This window comes from Rana temporaria, chromosome 3 (assembly GCF_905171775.1).
Source record: "Rana temporaria chromosome 3, aRanTem1.1, whole genome shotgun sequence".
Lineage (NCBI taxonomy): Eukaryota > Metazoa > Chordata > Amphibia > Anura > Ranidae > Rana > Rana temporaria.
The window spans coordinates 236,283,518-236,299,606 of NC_053491.1; positions in this window are offsets into that span (position 1 = coordinate 236,283,518).

Consider the following 16,089-nt stretch of genomic DNA (forward strand, 5'->3'; position numbering starts at 1 on the left):
AATTATTGTCAGAATTCCAGCATCCTATGACCAGGATGTTGTGACATTTATATGTATATTCAGAGAACATTTGTTCTAATTTTGTAGGATCTAATTATTTAAGCCAACATTCCTTTTTATACACAATGATTATGAAACTGAACAAATAGGCTTGCTTTGTATCCCACAAGGTCCATGAGAATAGGTCCACAAAAGCAGAATTAACGTGACTGCTTTAAGAGTCTCATGCCATAGCCATCAATGTATATTGAGAAGGTTTGAAGGTTTGAAGTTTAAGTATTACCCTTTTATTGGCTAACTATGCAAACTTTCTGGACTTACTCAGTTTTTGTAGAAGCTACATCTACCATATTAATATTTTTCAGGGAGAGCCTCAAATACAGTCCTGCTTTTTTAAGTTTCTGAAAAAGTCATCTATTAGGAAATTATTTTCAGTCAGGGGTATATGACTACCATTGACCACCAAAGTAAAGAGGTCTATCATTATGGGGTGTTTAAAATGCTCTGCCCTTTCACACTGTGGCGTTTTTCGAGCGTTATTCAAGCGTTTTTCGAGCGTTATTCGAGCGTTTTCGAGCGTTATTCGAGCGTAATCTGAGCGAAGCCTCATCTGCAAACCCAATGTGCTTATAAAGCCCTGCTAAGACCCCAATGTTTTAGGGTGTTTTTGCAGTGCCTCGGTGTGAAAGGGTAAGGCGTTTTTACAGCGCTTTATATTCATTTCAATGGGGAGGGGCGTTTTTGGAGCGTTTTTTTCAGCGCCCAAAAGCTGCTCCAAAGATGCTGCTTGCAGGACTTTTCTCAATGCCCCGCCAGTGCAACGCCTCAGTGTGAAAGGGTAAGGCGTTTTTACAGCGCTTTCAATTCATTTCAATCGAGAGGGGCGTTTTTGGAGTGTTTTTTTTCAGCTCCCAAAAGCTGCTCCAAAGATGCTTCTTGCAGGACTCAGTGTGAAAAGGGTCCATTGAGATGCATGGAGAGCGTTTTATGAGTGTTTTAATAGCGCTATTTTTAACGCTAAAACGCTGTAAAAACGCTTCAGTATGAAAGGGTCTTAAGTAAAAATAAATTTTTGCACTCAGCCAAAAGAAAAATATTGTGAAAAACAATAACAGGTGGCGACGCAGGTTATAATATATAAAGAAGCAAACAGTAAGTTCATAAGGTAGTCCTTTGAGCATGTATAGCTCTGTGTGAAGATGTACAGTCTGTGTAGGTAGGGCAGCCTTGTACAGGGAGTTGAAGCCACTCCAGATAAGTAAAGGAGAAAAACAGAGCAACATGCGCCTCTTAGTAAGACTGTTTAAAATTTATAAGCCAAATGCATTAAAATAATCACATTTAAATTTCTTTATGTTCAGCGCAGGGGAGTCCAGTAGAGTCAGATGTGGATCTCTGCAGTTTAGATGGTGTTTCAGCTTAGTTTCTCCATGCTGTCAGCGTCCTGTGTCACAGGCGACTTCCGGGATTCATGCAGGATCCTGCTAAGCTGAAACACCATCTAAACTGCAGAGATCCACATCTGACTCTACTGGACACCCCTGCGCTGAACATAAAGAAATTTAAATGTGAGTGTTTTAATGGATTTGGCTATTAAATTTTAAACAGTCTTACTAAGAGGCGCATGTTGCTCTGTTTTTCTCCAGAAAAAATATTGTGTACCCTGAACACTGGGCCAATAAACTCTATTAAAATAAAAAAGGCGTGCTGTCCCTTTAAATTAACAAATTCCTAAATAAGTGCAAAAAAAGCAAATTAAAAAAACATAATGAATATGTACTAACATTTGAAATCACAAATAAGTGCAAATAAGCAAACATGAAAATCAATGAATGTGTGCTGGCACTCTTAATCATACATAAACAATATAAACAATTGTGCAAATAAGCAATTGTGATAAAAATAAAAGTCCACACAAAAAAGTGTGCAATGAACTAAGAATTATTGTACTCCTTTTATGTGTGCACTTATTTGTGTTTTCAAATCTTAGCACATATTCATTGTGATTTTACATTTGCTTTCTTGCTCTTTTTTAGAAATTTGTTTTAAATGCTTCCTCTTCCTACAAATGTAGCTAGAGGTATCAGGGTACAAAAAATAAGAAAGGGGGAGTCAGCAGGTCAATTAAAACTGTGGTTATGGCCAGGGCAGCCATCAGAAATTTTGGGGCCCCTTACATAGCTTTAGTACTGCCTCCCCCTTCCCTGGGCCTGACCACCACCAACATTCCCCAGGGTAGACCCACTGGCCGTCTCACCGAATCAGCTGTAAATGGGGAGGAATACAATTTACAACTTACCAATACTTAAATGTGGTGGCTGCATTCATTTTACTTTTAGGCTTTTTTCTTTCAATCGTTTTTTATTGAGATTTTAAAAAGAGAAACAAATAAAAACATAATGAAGACAGAATATTGCAAAGGTTACCACAGTGTGATTACAGAGTGTACAGTTTTCTGTGGGTTAGGAACAATCGTACATTGGGTAGGCGGTAAAGCATGCTAATAGTTAGGATATTTCAATCACTTAACAATACTTCATCTTTATCCTTAAAAGGGGATGTATGTCCACTTGAATTATGTGTCCCATAGACTTCCAGCTGGGATGTTAAGTCTAGACATACCTTACGCTCTCGCCCCTCATGCATCGTTTATATGTCTTGTTCCCCACCAAGGTGGGCTCTGTTATGTGTTTTTTAACTAGAACGGGGGGGGGGGGTGTTACCTTCTGAACTTGGTAGCCCGCTGTATGTGGTGAAAGTAAGAAAAGGATGGAAAGAGAAGTAAAGAAGGGTGGAAAAGGGAAAGGGTAGGAATAGATCAGGTGGAGAGGATGATGAAAAAAGAGAAGATTAAGATGTGCTGCTGGAATTCCAATTTTTAACACATTTTGATCAGGTCCGACGAAGGTGTTAGGGATACGTGCATGTAGTCAGGCCATGGTTCCCAGGTGGCCTTACATTTTTCGTGTCTTGGAGGATACTGACCATCTTTTCCTGGGCCATGATCCATGATATTTTTTGTTTGGCCTGGGTACTCGAAACAGTGGGCTTTTTCCATGCTTTCACTATCGTCAGTTTGGCTCCTAGAAGGATGAAGTGAATTAGGCTCTTACCTTTAGTGGTCCTTTCGACTGGAAAGTTCAACAATGCTATGTGAGGGGACTTGGTAATGGACAGACCAGTGGTGTTTCTGATAATCGTAAAGATTCTATTACAGAATCCTCTTTGGACATTCCCACCATATGTGGACCATGGATCCTATATGTGTGCACCCTCTGAAACATAATGGGGAGGTTGATGGATACAATTTTGCTAGTCTGGGACTAAGCACCATCTTGTTAGAACTTTTAAGTCTGCCTTCATCAGGGATGTGTTAAGTATACCTCAGTGTGTGAGATTTGTCGGTGTCTGAATGTTTCATTCAAAGGCATTTCGAGTTTATTGATGCAGTGATTTAGGGTAAGAGGACCTGTTAAATAAAAAAATGGCAGATTCTGTACAACCCTTTGTTTAGCTACTACTGAAAGGCTCTAATGTTCATGCCTGGTGGGCATTGGGGATTATGGAAGAGATGAGCTAGCGGACGAATCGGAGAGACCAGCCCTGGGACAATTCTGAGTTTATCCCATAATGTCATGAAGTGAGAAAGCGTTGGAGCGAGAATCACAGGTCGTTTGCTTAGGGTGACTCCACATCAAGAAGTCTAGCGTGAATTGTGGTACTGCTTCTCTTTTCATATGCACCCAATCGGGTTTAGCAAACCTAGAGGAAACAATATCTGGGCTAACTGGGCTGCTTGGTAATATTTGAGTAGGTTAGGTAGACCCATCCCTCCTCTGCTTCGGGCTCGAAAAAGTATCCACCTAGTCTGTGTCCTTTCGAACCCCAGACAAAGCTAATATTTTTCGCTTGGAAGCGTCGCAGATGGTCTGTTGCAATAGGTATGGGTGGGAATCGAAACAGGTATAGGATTCATGGGAGAAATGTCATCTTTATGGAATGTACTCTCCCTAGCCAAGATAGATTAAGTCGAGACCAGTCACGCAAATCCGATTCCAATTTTTTAAATAATGGTATGTAGTTGGTTGCATATATTTGATCTAACCTATGTGGGAGGTGCACCCCTAAATAAGGAATGTTATTCTCATTCCATGAAAAGAGAAGGTAGCTTTTTAATTGGGAGACTAATGAGTTTGGAAGATTTATGTTGAGGCCCTGTGATTTTGACATATTGACTAGGAGTCCCGAGATTTTTCCAAAGTCGTACAATAGGCGGCAGACATTTGGTAGTGAGATAAGTGGTGATGTGATGAAGAGAAGCAGATCATCTGCAAAGAGTGCACATTTATGTGCGTTTTGGCCACAACGTACACCATGGATATCCGGGTGGCTCCTTATTGCGATTGCTAAAGTTTCGATTGCTATTGCGAAGATCAGGGGGGATAGGGGCATCTCCCTTTGGAGATCAGAAAAGGCTCTGAATAGTATCCCTGAAGCTTTACACGGGCTTCGGGAAAAACGAGTATAATGCTCTTAGAGTGTTAGTGAAGTTCTGGCCGAACCTCCAGCATTGTATTAAATAGATAAGGCCAGGAGACAGAGTCAAAGGCCTTTTGCAAGTCTATAGATAAAAGAAGTCCTTCTTGTGGTTGCCCCCCATCCCATCCCATCCCGAGTGCAACAGTGAAATAACGTCTATTGCCTGTCTAATCTAATCTGGACTTTTGTCTTCCTGGGATGAACCTAACTTGGTCTTTGTGAATGTATAAGAAACTCTGTCTGCTAGAATCTTGGTTAATATCTTCAGGTCATTATTTATCAGCGATATGGGTCTGTAGTTGCTAACCTCCCCTGGGTTTTTCCCCCAGTTTTGGGATTACAGTGATAAAGGCTGAATTAAGTAAGCGTTCCAAGGTAGCTCCCTTTCTTAATGTGTTAAAGAAGCGTGCAGGAAAGGATGGGTGCAAATGTTTTATAGTAGGTGATTGAGAAGCCATCAGGTCCAGTAGCAGATCCCCATTTCAAGTTTTTGATAACCAGGGCTACCTCTTCAGCCGTTATTGGGGATTCTAATTCCTTTATGGTGGTCTCCAAGCTTGGGAATAGGTAGAGAGTCTAAAAAGGACTCCATGCTAGTACAATCTTCCTGTGCCCCTCCGCTATAAAGATTTTTATAAAAGTCATGGAAGGCGCCCATAATTCTCTGTGGGTTATGCGTCCCCAAGCCATTAGGGAGGCACATTTTTGGAAGGGTGTGAGAGCGAGGTTTGGGTGTAAGACCGGCAGCTAGCATTGAGTCCATTCTATCCCTCGTGTGATAGAATCGGGCTCCACTCCATCGTAGACTCTTTTCCGCCTTGAAGGTAAGAGCTAAACTTAACGCTAATCTGGCTTCATCTAGGGTCCCTTTTATGTTGCTTGCGAATATTAAGGAATTCATTTTCTAGTTTATCTATGTCCAGTTTGTGTGCTCTGCGGATTTGAGAAGAGATCTGAATACATTTCCCATTAATGGTAGCTTTATGGGCCGCCCATAATGTTTCTGGGGCTACACCTTCCATGTCATTTAGGAGGAAATAGTCATTGATGGCTCTCTCAACTTCAGTAGTTCTTACCGGGTCACTAAGGATGGATTCATTAAGCCTCCAGTGACTGTTTCCTCTAGTGCCTTGGGGTCTTTGTAAAAGAAGGAAAACTATAAAGTGGTTTGACCATACTGACTTTCTAATGATTTGTGCACTAGGTGTATGTGCATCGTGGACAAGAAAATGTGGTAAATTCTGAAAAAAGGATTGGTACGGGTGCGAAAAGTGTGTGAAGTCTCGTGTTTGGGGATTGAGTTTTCTCCAGATATATATGTTTGTTTTTGTTGGTGAATGAGCCTAGCTATTTGGAGGCTTTGTTTGGGAGGACGAGTTGATTGTGCTCCCGGCAGGCGCTTTTTGTCAAGTCCTGAGTCAAAGGCCATGTTGGAATCCCCCCCAACTACAATTGTGCCCTCACCTTCTGGAAAATGTATGCAAAGAATTTTGCCTGTATTCGATTGGGTGCATAGTAAGATACAAAAGAGTAGAGCTGGTCATCTAGTACCCCTTTGAGCATGATGAATCTACCGTCCTGATCTGGAGTGTAAAATTTGAGTTGTGCGAAAAGAGTATTGTTACCCCCTTTGTTTTGCCTTTTGCTGTAGCTAGGAAAAAAGTAGGGTATCTAGGGTGGATAAACTTAGGGTTGTACGATCTTGGGAAGTGAGTTTCCTGAAGCAGGATCACATCAATCTTTTGGTTGTGGTAATATTTAACATTTTTCTGTCTTTTGACCTGAGAATTCAGACCATGTGTGTTGTGGGATGCTATTCGTAATGGGGGAGGTGGTTTGACAGCCTCAGTCATGGAGCAGATAGGGAGGGAGCACAATCGACACATACCTATGGGTCTTGTGGAAGGGAGTTGGATGAGTTGCCCAGGTGCTTAGGATTCAGATCAAGTAGCACGCAGAAGTGAGAGTTTCCAGCAGGACATCTAGAAGAAAGAAAAGTATGAGCAAGAAAGAGAGCAGAGGGAATCAGAGAGCATTGAATAAGAGATGTAGCTATCTCCAGAGGGGATGTGAAACTGGGTCCCCACAGTCTCTCCAGCACATTAGTAAAGTCTTCTTCTACCAGAGAAGAAGGACCCCTGTCCAGGGGAGAGTGGAAATCTATGTCTCCTTGTCAGGAATAGGTTCAAGTAAGCTGCTCCGACTGCAGCACCCTTGTATTATAACAAACATTAAAGAATAGAACTGAGCAATAGTGATATATTAAAGCGGTTGTAAACCCGCATGAATTTTTAATTTTTTTTTCTCCTGTAAGGCAAAAGTCATAATGAGCTAATATGCACCGCATATTAGCTCATTATGAAATACTTACCTGGGAACGAGGTGTGTAGCACTTACCTGGTCCACGCCGAGCAAGATTTCATCTTGCCTCGGCGTATCTTCCGGGTATCGCCGCTCCAGCGCTGTGATTGGCTGGAGCGGCGATGACGTCACTCCCGCGCGTGCGCGCGGGAGATTTAAAACTCCGCAAGGTCAGGCGGCTGCCGGTCCTTTCGCCGTAGATCCCCCCTGCGCATGCGCCGCGGCGCATTGCGAGGGGAATATCTCCTAAACCGTGCAGGTTTAGGAGATATTCTCCTTACCTACAGGTAAGCCTTGTTATAGGCTTACCTGTAGGTAAAAGTCAAAAAAGTGGGTTTACAACCACTTTAACAACACAATTCCTAAAATTGAAACATAACAGCACTGTGAAGGGCTCAACCTGTTTGGACTAGTATGGGGTCCTAAGAAATTAAGAGTGGAGAGGCTAGATAGTGGGTCGGATGAATGTGGTGAATGAGTGAGTGAGTGAATAACTTGTATAGCGCTACAAATGTGAACTAAATCGCCTCAAGGTGCTTATTCCATCCGGTGTCGTCCTTATCCTTCACAAGAGGTGGGTCTTAAGTTTTTTCCTGAAGGCCCGATGGTTTTCTTCCATGCGTATGTTCGTTGGTAGAGCGTTCCATAGACGTGGTCCTTGGACTGCAAATCCTCGTTCTCCCTTTTTTTGTAGTGGGACTTGGTTAGTAGGTTTAGGTTTTGGTTAGTCGATCGGAGAGTGCGATTGGGGGTGTAGTGTTTTATTTTCTCGCAAAAATATTGAGGAGCCTTTCCTTGTGTGCGTTTGTGGGTGAGGCAGAGGGTCTTGAATGTGACCCGATCCTTTTCTGTTAGCCAATGAAGGGTCCTCAGGGATGAAGTGATGGATTCCCAGGGTTTTTTCCCCCCGTTTCCTGCCTGGCTGCCGTGTTCTGGATGACTTGTAGGCATGAAATCTGGTATTTAGGTAGTCCTAAGTAGAGTGAGTTTGCGTAGTCAAGTCGAGAATTGATGATTGTTCTGACTACTACCGCTGTATCCTCTTCCAGGATGAAGGGGATGAGTCTACGCAGTAGGCGGAGAAGGTAATGGGATCCGCTGACTACTGATCCCATTTGTGCATCCATTGACATCTCTGAGTCAAAGGTGACTCTGAGGCTTTTGACCTTGGTACTTGGGGTGATGATCTGTCCAAGGATGGTGGGTGGTGTCCATGAGGTCCTAGCTTTAGTCTTTCAGTTTGCGTGGAGGAGAAGAAGTTCTGTTTTGGCTCCGTTGAGTTTGAGGGAGCTCTCATCGATCAATGCCAGGCATTTTTCTAATCCGTGACATCGGTAGTTTTTTCCGGTGATTCGAAAGTAAAGTTGAGTGTCATCCGCATAGGAGTGGTAGCACAAGTCCTGTTTGCCATTGATTTTGAGGAGTGGGCGGAGGTAGATGTTGAAAAGCATGGGTGACAGTGGTGATCCTTGAGGGACTCCGCAAGAAATAGTGTGAGTTTCCAAGGTGAAAACTCCTAATTTCACTGTTTGGTAACAATTTCTTAGGAAGGGTGCGAACCAGGGTAGATCTGATTCTGTAACTCCGGCTACTTCTTTGAGACAAATGAGAAGAGTTTTGTGATCTACTGTGTCGAAAATGCTGCACAGTAGCACCAGTAGGCATAATTCTCCGTCATCTGCTGCTTCGAGGGCATCATCCCATATTTTGAGCAGTGCCGTTTCTGTGCCATGGCCTGGGTGGAAGTCTGATTGTAGTGGGTCCAAGAGTTTGTGGGTGTCCAAATGGAGTTGTAGCTGCTGTACTACTGCTTTCTCCATGATTTTGGATAAGGTGTTCAGGCTTGTTATTGGTCTGCGGTGGTTTGAGTCTTTAGGGTCGAGATTGGGTTTCTTTAGGAGGGGTTTGATTATCCCTTGCTCCAGAACTTAGGATCAGGTGAACCATCAGGATAGTCCCAAATAGATCTTGGGCATCCCTGGTAGGCCTGACCAGTTATTTTAGCTATCTTGTCAGCCATCCTTGCCCTCCCTCCTCCCCCTAATGTCTATGTATTAAACAGGTTTATATATGAATTACTAATACACATATATTGTTAAGGCATTATAAAGAAACAATACTATTTAACCACCTAAGGACCGGACCAATATGCTGCTAAATGCCCCAAGGGGTTTTTACAATTCGGCACTGCGTCGCTTTAACAGACAATTGCACGGTCGTGCGACGTGGCTCCCAAACAAAATTGGCGTCCTTTTTTCCCCACAAATAGAGCTTTCTTTTGGTGGTATTTGATCACCTCTGCGGTTTTAATTTTTTGCGCTATAAACAAAAATAGAGCGACAATTTTGAAAAAAAATCAATATTTTTTACTTTTTGCTATAATAAATATCCCCCCAAAACATATATAACATTTTTTTCCCTCAGTTTAGGCTGATACGTATTCTTCTACCTATTTCTGGTAAAAAAAATCGCAATAAGCGTTTATCGATTGGTTTGCGCAAAATTTATAGCGTTTACAAAATAGGGGATAGTTTTTTTTTTTTTTACTACTAATGTAGTAAATGACTGCGACATTATGGCGGACCCTTCAGACAATTTTGACACATTTTTGGGACCATTGTCATTTCACAGCAAAAAATGCATTTAAATTGCATTGTTTATTGTGAAAATGACAGTTGCAGTTTGGGAGTTAACCACAGGGGGCACTGTAGGAGTTAGGGTTCACCTAGTGTGTGTTTACAACTGTAGGGGGGTGTGGCTGTAGGTCAAACCCAAAAGAGATATGGCCTGGGAGATGGCACAGCCAGTCATCCATAGTCTCTTGTAAAGACATAAAATCCTTGTCTAGTTATGGGCTCATGAACTTAGTTTCACCCTTTGAAGAGAATACGGCTGCCCTCCTGCTCATAACATATATGAATGTGGAAAACATGAAAAATATGTAATATGCGTAATATAAAGGCCTGTACGCATATTCTTTTAACCCCAAATGTTCTGACAGTACAATATGTCTACAATTTTATACCGCTGTTTTTGATGTATTTTATATTTATGTGTGTCTCCTGTTTTTTTGATACTATGTTAAAAATAAACTGATTTATATTTTTTACCCTTACTACAATTCCTTTCTAAATTTTCTTATCTAGTACCAGTATAGTCCCTTTGCCCCCTATTTGTTCTTGGTCTTTTTGGGCCTCTGGGGTCCCATTAACCCTTGTTCTATTCAAAATTGATCTCCAGGATGATGGTACTATAACTTTATGCTTACTATTTACACTAAGAGGCTTATATAAAAATCACAAAAACAACTCAGTTTACCAGACCACAAGCTCAAGACAGAGTGCCCAACATGGTGGGGCTTTAGGCAGGCTATGGTGAGGAGGATACTTGAGCAGCAAGCTGCCATCACCCATGTCCTCTCTTCTGACCGCAAGGCTAGGCACCTCTTGCCAACATGGCAAGACCTTAGAGGTCCTGGTGGCTGTGGACAAGACCCTCACCCCACTGGCAGACCTCACAGATGCTCTTTCAGGAGAGCAGTATGTCAGTATCTCTTCTGTGAAACCTGCTCTGCACCTATTTCAGTCTTCTGTTTTGGCTGTTAAGGAAGATGACTCTGATCTTATTTGCACAATGAAATCAAAGATCATGGCGTATCTGGAGGAAAAATATCAGGACCAAAAAACACAAGACCTTCTCGACATAGCCACAACCCTCGATCCCAGGTTTAAGATGGCTTACGTTAATGAAGATAACAAAAATGCTGTCCAGAAAAGACTAAAAGAGGAGATGTCAAAGCTAACAGTGAAGGAAAGACCCCCTTCTACTACTAGTACAGCTAGTGGCACCACTGGTCATGTAAAGAAGGCTCGAAAGAGCTTGGGTAGGTTTTTCAAATCTTCACAAAGTGAAGGGGCACCAGATCCAGCCTCAGGCTCAACAGCAACAACAATCTGAAAGCTTGTCCTTGGAGCTACACTCTTATCTGTTCTTGGGCAACACTGACAGTGAACATGATCCGTTAGTCTGGTGGAAGGTTCACAAGGAGCAGTATCCAAGATTGTCTGCAGTGGCCAGAAAATATCTTTGCATTCCTGCAACCAGTTCCCCTTCTGAAAGAGTTTTTAGCACAGGGGGAAACATTGTCACTTGTCGCCGTTCCGCACTGAAGCCACAAAATGTTGATAGGCTTGTGTTTCTAGCTAAAAATCTTTAAATCTGTTTATCTGAGACTGATACATGAATGTTTTTTGAATGTAATTGTAATTTCTTTATTTCACAACATTGTTTTTCATTACATTCATTCATTTTGTTAAAATTTGTTTGCTTTGAAGCCAGAGTTCAGTGTTATGGCTTATTTTAGAATAAACTGCACTGTTCCCCAATCCCTTGCTTGGATGGGCCTTTTAAGGCCAAAACACTGAAGTGCGTTAGAAATTGATTTATTTCTTGCTACTTAAAAAGATAGATCACACAACAATGATCAATGGTTAAGGCAATAACCACTATATTATGTGGTATAAAGATACATGGGACAAACAAGGCAAAACAAATTATGCTTAACCATTAATCATTGTATATTGTGATCTATCTTTATGTAAATAAATACATTTTCTCTGTTTGTGGCCTTAAAAGTCCCATCCAAGGGGGAAGGAACAGTCCAAGTTTGTTCTATACAATCCTGGGATGTTGCCAGTAGTACAGCTGCCAGAGTTCAGTATTATGGCATATTTTAGAACAAACTGCACTGTTCCCCAATCCCCCCTTTGCTTGGGACTTTTAAGGCCAAAACACTGAAGTGCGTTAGCAAATAGATTTTTTTCTTTCTACATAAAAAGATAGATCACACAACAATGATCATTGATTAAGGCAATAACCACTAGTGGTATAAAAATACATGTGACAAAAAAGGCAAAACAAATTATGATTTTTAACCATTGATCATCGTATATGTGATGATCTATCTTTATGTAAAAATAAATCAATTTTCTCTGTTTGTGGCCTTAAAAGTCCCATATAAGGGGAAAGGAACAGTCCAAGTTTATTCTATAGAATAATCCAGGGATGTGGCCAGTAGTACAACTCTACATTCACAACCTTAGGTAGCTTTTTCAAAGCAGCAGCACTAAGTGAAGGGGCACCAGTTCCAAACTCAGGCTCAGAATCACTCACAGCAACAACAATCCGAAAGCTTGTCCTTGTATTTACACTCTTATGTGTTCTTAGGCAACACAGTATGACAGTAAAGATGATCCGTTACCTGAATGTTTTTTTAAGTAATTGTAATTTCTTTATTTCACATTGTTTTTCATTACATTGTAATTTCTTTAAAATGTGTTTGCTTGAAGCCAGAGTTCAGTATTATGGCTTATTTTAGAACACACAGGACTGTTGGATGGGACTTTTATGGCCACAAACACTGAAGTGTGTTAGAAAATTGATTTATTTTTACATAAAAAGATGGATCACACAACAATGATCAATGGTTAACCACTAGATGTGTCATGTGTGTGGTATAACACATGTGACAAACAAAGCAAAACAAATTATTATGCTTTTTAACCATTGATCATTGTATTGTGTAAGATGATCCATCTTTATGTAAACATAAATCCATTTTCTAACGCACTTCAGTGTTTGTGGCCTTAAAAGTCCTATCCAAGGGAGAACAGTCCTTTGTTTGTTCTATACAATCCAGGGATGTGGCCACTACATTCACATATGTGTTATCCAGTGTCATATTGATGATCTCCCTTTTCTATATGGCTTATTTTATTGCCATTTGGTTTGATAACCTAATGTTCAGAGATTGTAAATTTTTCTAATAAAAACGTTTTTTGAGAATCATGAGAGAATCGTGATGTTCATTTTAAGCAAAAGAATCGTGATTCTCATTTTTGCCAGAATCGTGCAGCTCTAGTCTATAGTATGCCTGTGAAAACTTCTTTGAGAACCCGGGTCTTGCCCCAGGGAACATGTATCAATGGAAAAAAAGTTTTAAAAACGGTCGTTATTTTCAGGACTCCTGAAAAAACGACCATTTAAAAAAAAAAAATTCCATTGATACATGTTCCCTCAGGCAACACCCGGGTTCTCAAAGACGTTTTCACAGGCATACTATAGACACCCAGCAGGTACAATATTTAAAGGAATTTTTCATTTTTTTATTTAAGCATCATTAAAATTACTGCTCCTGAATCTTTAGGTGCAAACTACAGAGCACACAGCCAGTACACACCAAATAGCCTTAGGTGCAAACTACAGAGCACACGGCCAGTACACACCAAGTAGCTTTAGGTGCAAACTACAGAGCACACGGCCAGTACACACCAAGTAGCTTTAGGTGCAAACTACAGAGGACACAGGCAATAAACCACGTAAGAATACTGCAGCTAGCACAATCACCTGCCTGCCAGTAAATTAGGAAGAACTGATTTAGCTAAACTATACAGTGTATAAATATATGTACAACACCTGGGATGTATATATATCCTCTACACACGTGTAACATTAACTGACTAGCCTGCCTGCCTGCTCTATCTACCTAAAAAACATGACACTCTCTCTGTCCTCTCTTAACCACCGCAACACACGACACAAGGCCGACTTGCAGGCGGCCTTTTATAGTGTGGGGCGTGTACTAAACCCCCTGAGCCATAATTGGCCAAAGCCACCCTGGTTCAGCATTGTAATCGATTCTCTATGTCCCGCGGTGATCCGATGTCAAGCGATGCTGCAGTCTCCACTCCACACGAAACTCCCATGATGCGTAAGAGGGGGCGGGGTCACCTGCCCATGTCATTGGGTAACCCCCGCTTGCCGGAAAAAGCCGGGGGTTACCCATCGCTGGAATGTTTTTGTTTTTTTAATAAAGGACTTATCCCAACTGTGTTCGTGTGGTTTTTAACATTTTTGACACTTTCTTTAGTGAAATTGTAGGGGTAGAATGTACCCCGTTACCAATTCACAAGGGGGGGCCAGAAAAGGGGACTTCCAGATTCCGATAAGCTCCCCGCCCGCAGACACCCACAACCACTGGGCGAGGGACATCCTCCCCATGTTGTGGGCATATGGCCTGGTACGGTTCAGGAGGGGGGCGCTCTCTAGTCCCCCCTATTTTCCTGCGGCCTACCAGGTTGCGTGCTCGGATTAGGGTCTGGTATGGATTTTTCGGGGGGCCCCACGCCATTTTTTTTTATTTTGGTGCAGGATTCCCCTTAAAATCCATACCAGACCTGAAGGGTCAACAATGGTAAAAAAGTGTCAATAATTAAAAAAAACACAAGACACAGCTTGGGACAAGTCCGTTATTAAAAAAAATTCCAGCAATGTAATCCATTCTTGACCCGAGATACGGAAAAACACTCAACCACCAGTGTGGGGCCATCCATCATGTGCGCAGGTGACCCCACCTCCCTCTGACGCAATGGGGGTTTCCGGCGGTTTCCCCCTGATGGAAACCCCCATTGCATCAGAGGGGGCGGGGTCACCCGTACATGTCACTGGGTAACACCGCAACGTTTCCCCATTGCGTCAGAGGGGACGGAGTCACGCGCACGTGATGGGTGGCCCCGCCCTTAGCTATTTAAAAGCTGTCAAGGCGGGTGTAACGTCATTCGGGTGGGCGCCTCCCATGGAGGCGAATTTGGATCATGGTGGCGTGTTTTTCCATATCCCGGGCCATGTTATGGGCATGTGGCCTGGTGTGGTTTAGGAGGGGGGCGCTCTCTCATCCCCCCTCTTTTCCTGCAGCCTGCCAGGTCGTGTGCTCAGATAAGGGTCTGGTATGAATTTTTGGAGGGACCCCATGCCATTTTTTTTATTTTGGCGCGGGGTTCCTCTTAAAATCCATACCTTTCAGGTCTGGTATGGATTTTGAGGGGACTCCTACTCCATTTTTTAAAACAAATTGGCGCAGGGTTCCCCACGCATTTTTATTTTTTTACATTTTGATTCGGGGTTCCCCTCAATATTCATACCAGACCCAAAGGGCCTGGTAATGGACTGGGGGGAACCATGCCTTTTTTTTTTCAATGACTTTCAGCTGTATTGCCAGGACCCGACAATTCATTATAGCCGCGAGTAGTTTTAAATTACTTTTTTTTCCTTTAGAAATGTCATTTTGTGCAAGGACTGTTTTAAAGGGAAACAGGTGCCACTTTACAGGTATACTATAGACACCCCCCAGGTATGAAATTTAACCACTTAACGCCCGCCACACGACTATGTACGTCCACAGAATGGCACGTACAGGCATATGGGCGTACATGTACGTCCATGCCTTCTAGCGGGTCGGGGGTCCGATCGGGACCCCCCCCTGCTACGTGCGGCGGTCGGTAAGTGGTCGGTAGCAATCCAGGATGAGGGGGCGGCTGTTCGTTTTTGTCCGCCCCTTCGCAATCGCTCCCAGCCAATCCGCTTCCTCCTCTGCCTGAACTGTAAACACAGGCAAGGAGGAAGTGATGTCACCTCTCCTCCCGCTGGTATTTTCGTCTGGCGGAGGAGAGGAGACATCACACAATGAGTAGCACAAGCACTACACTGACACACAGACACATAGGCACACAAATCCCCCCCAGTCACCCCCCGATCACCCCCTCAGCCCCCTGTCACAGTGTCACTAAATAGCAGTGATCATTTATTTACTGATCACTGCATTTAGTGTCAGTGTGACTGGCAGTTAGTGTCAGGCAGTTAGTGTTAGGTCCAGGGTAGCCCCCTACCCCCCCAATAAAGGTTTTAACCCCTTGATCACCCCCTAGTTAACCCTTTCACCCCCCTTTTGCCAGCGTCACTAAGCGATCGTTTTTCTGATCGCTGTATTAGTGTCGCTGGTGCCGCTAGGTGAAAGGGTTAACTCTAGGGGCAATCAGGGGTTAAAACCTTTATTAGGTACCCCCATACATTTTCTAATAAAGGTTTTAGCCCCTGATTGCCCCTAGAGTTAACCCTTTCACCCCCTATTGCCAGCCTCACTAAGCGATCGTTTTTCTGATCGATGTATTAGTGTCGCTAGTGCCGCTAGGTAGATCGTTATTTTTTTAGGTTCGCCCGCCAGGTTTTTATAGCGTTAGGTACCCCCATACATTTTCTAATAAAGGTTTTAACCCCTGATTGCCCCTAGAGTTAACCCTTTCACCCCCTATTGCCAGCGTCACTAAGCGATCGTTTTTCTGATCGCTGTATTAG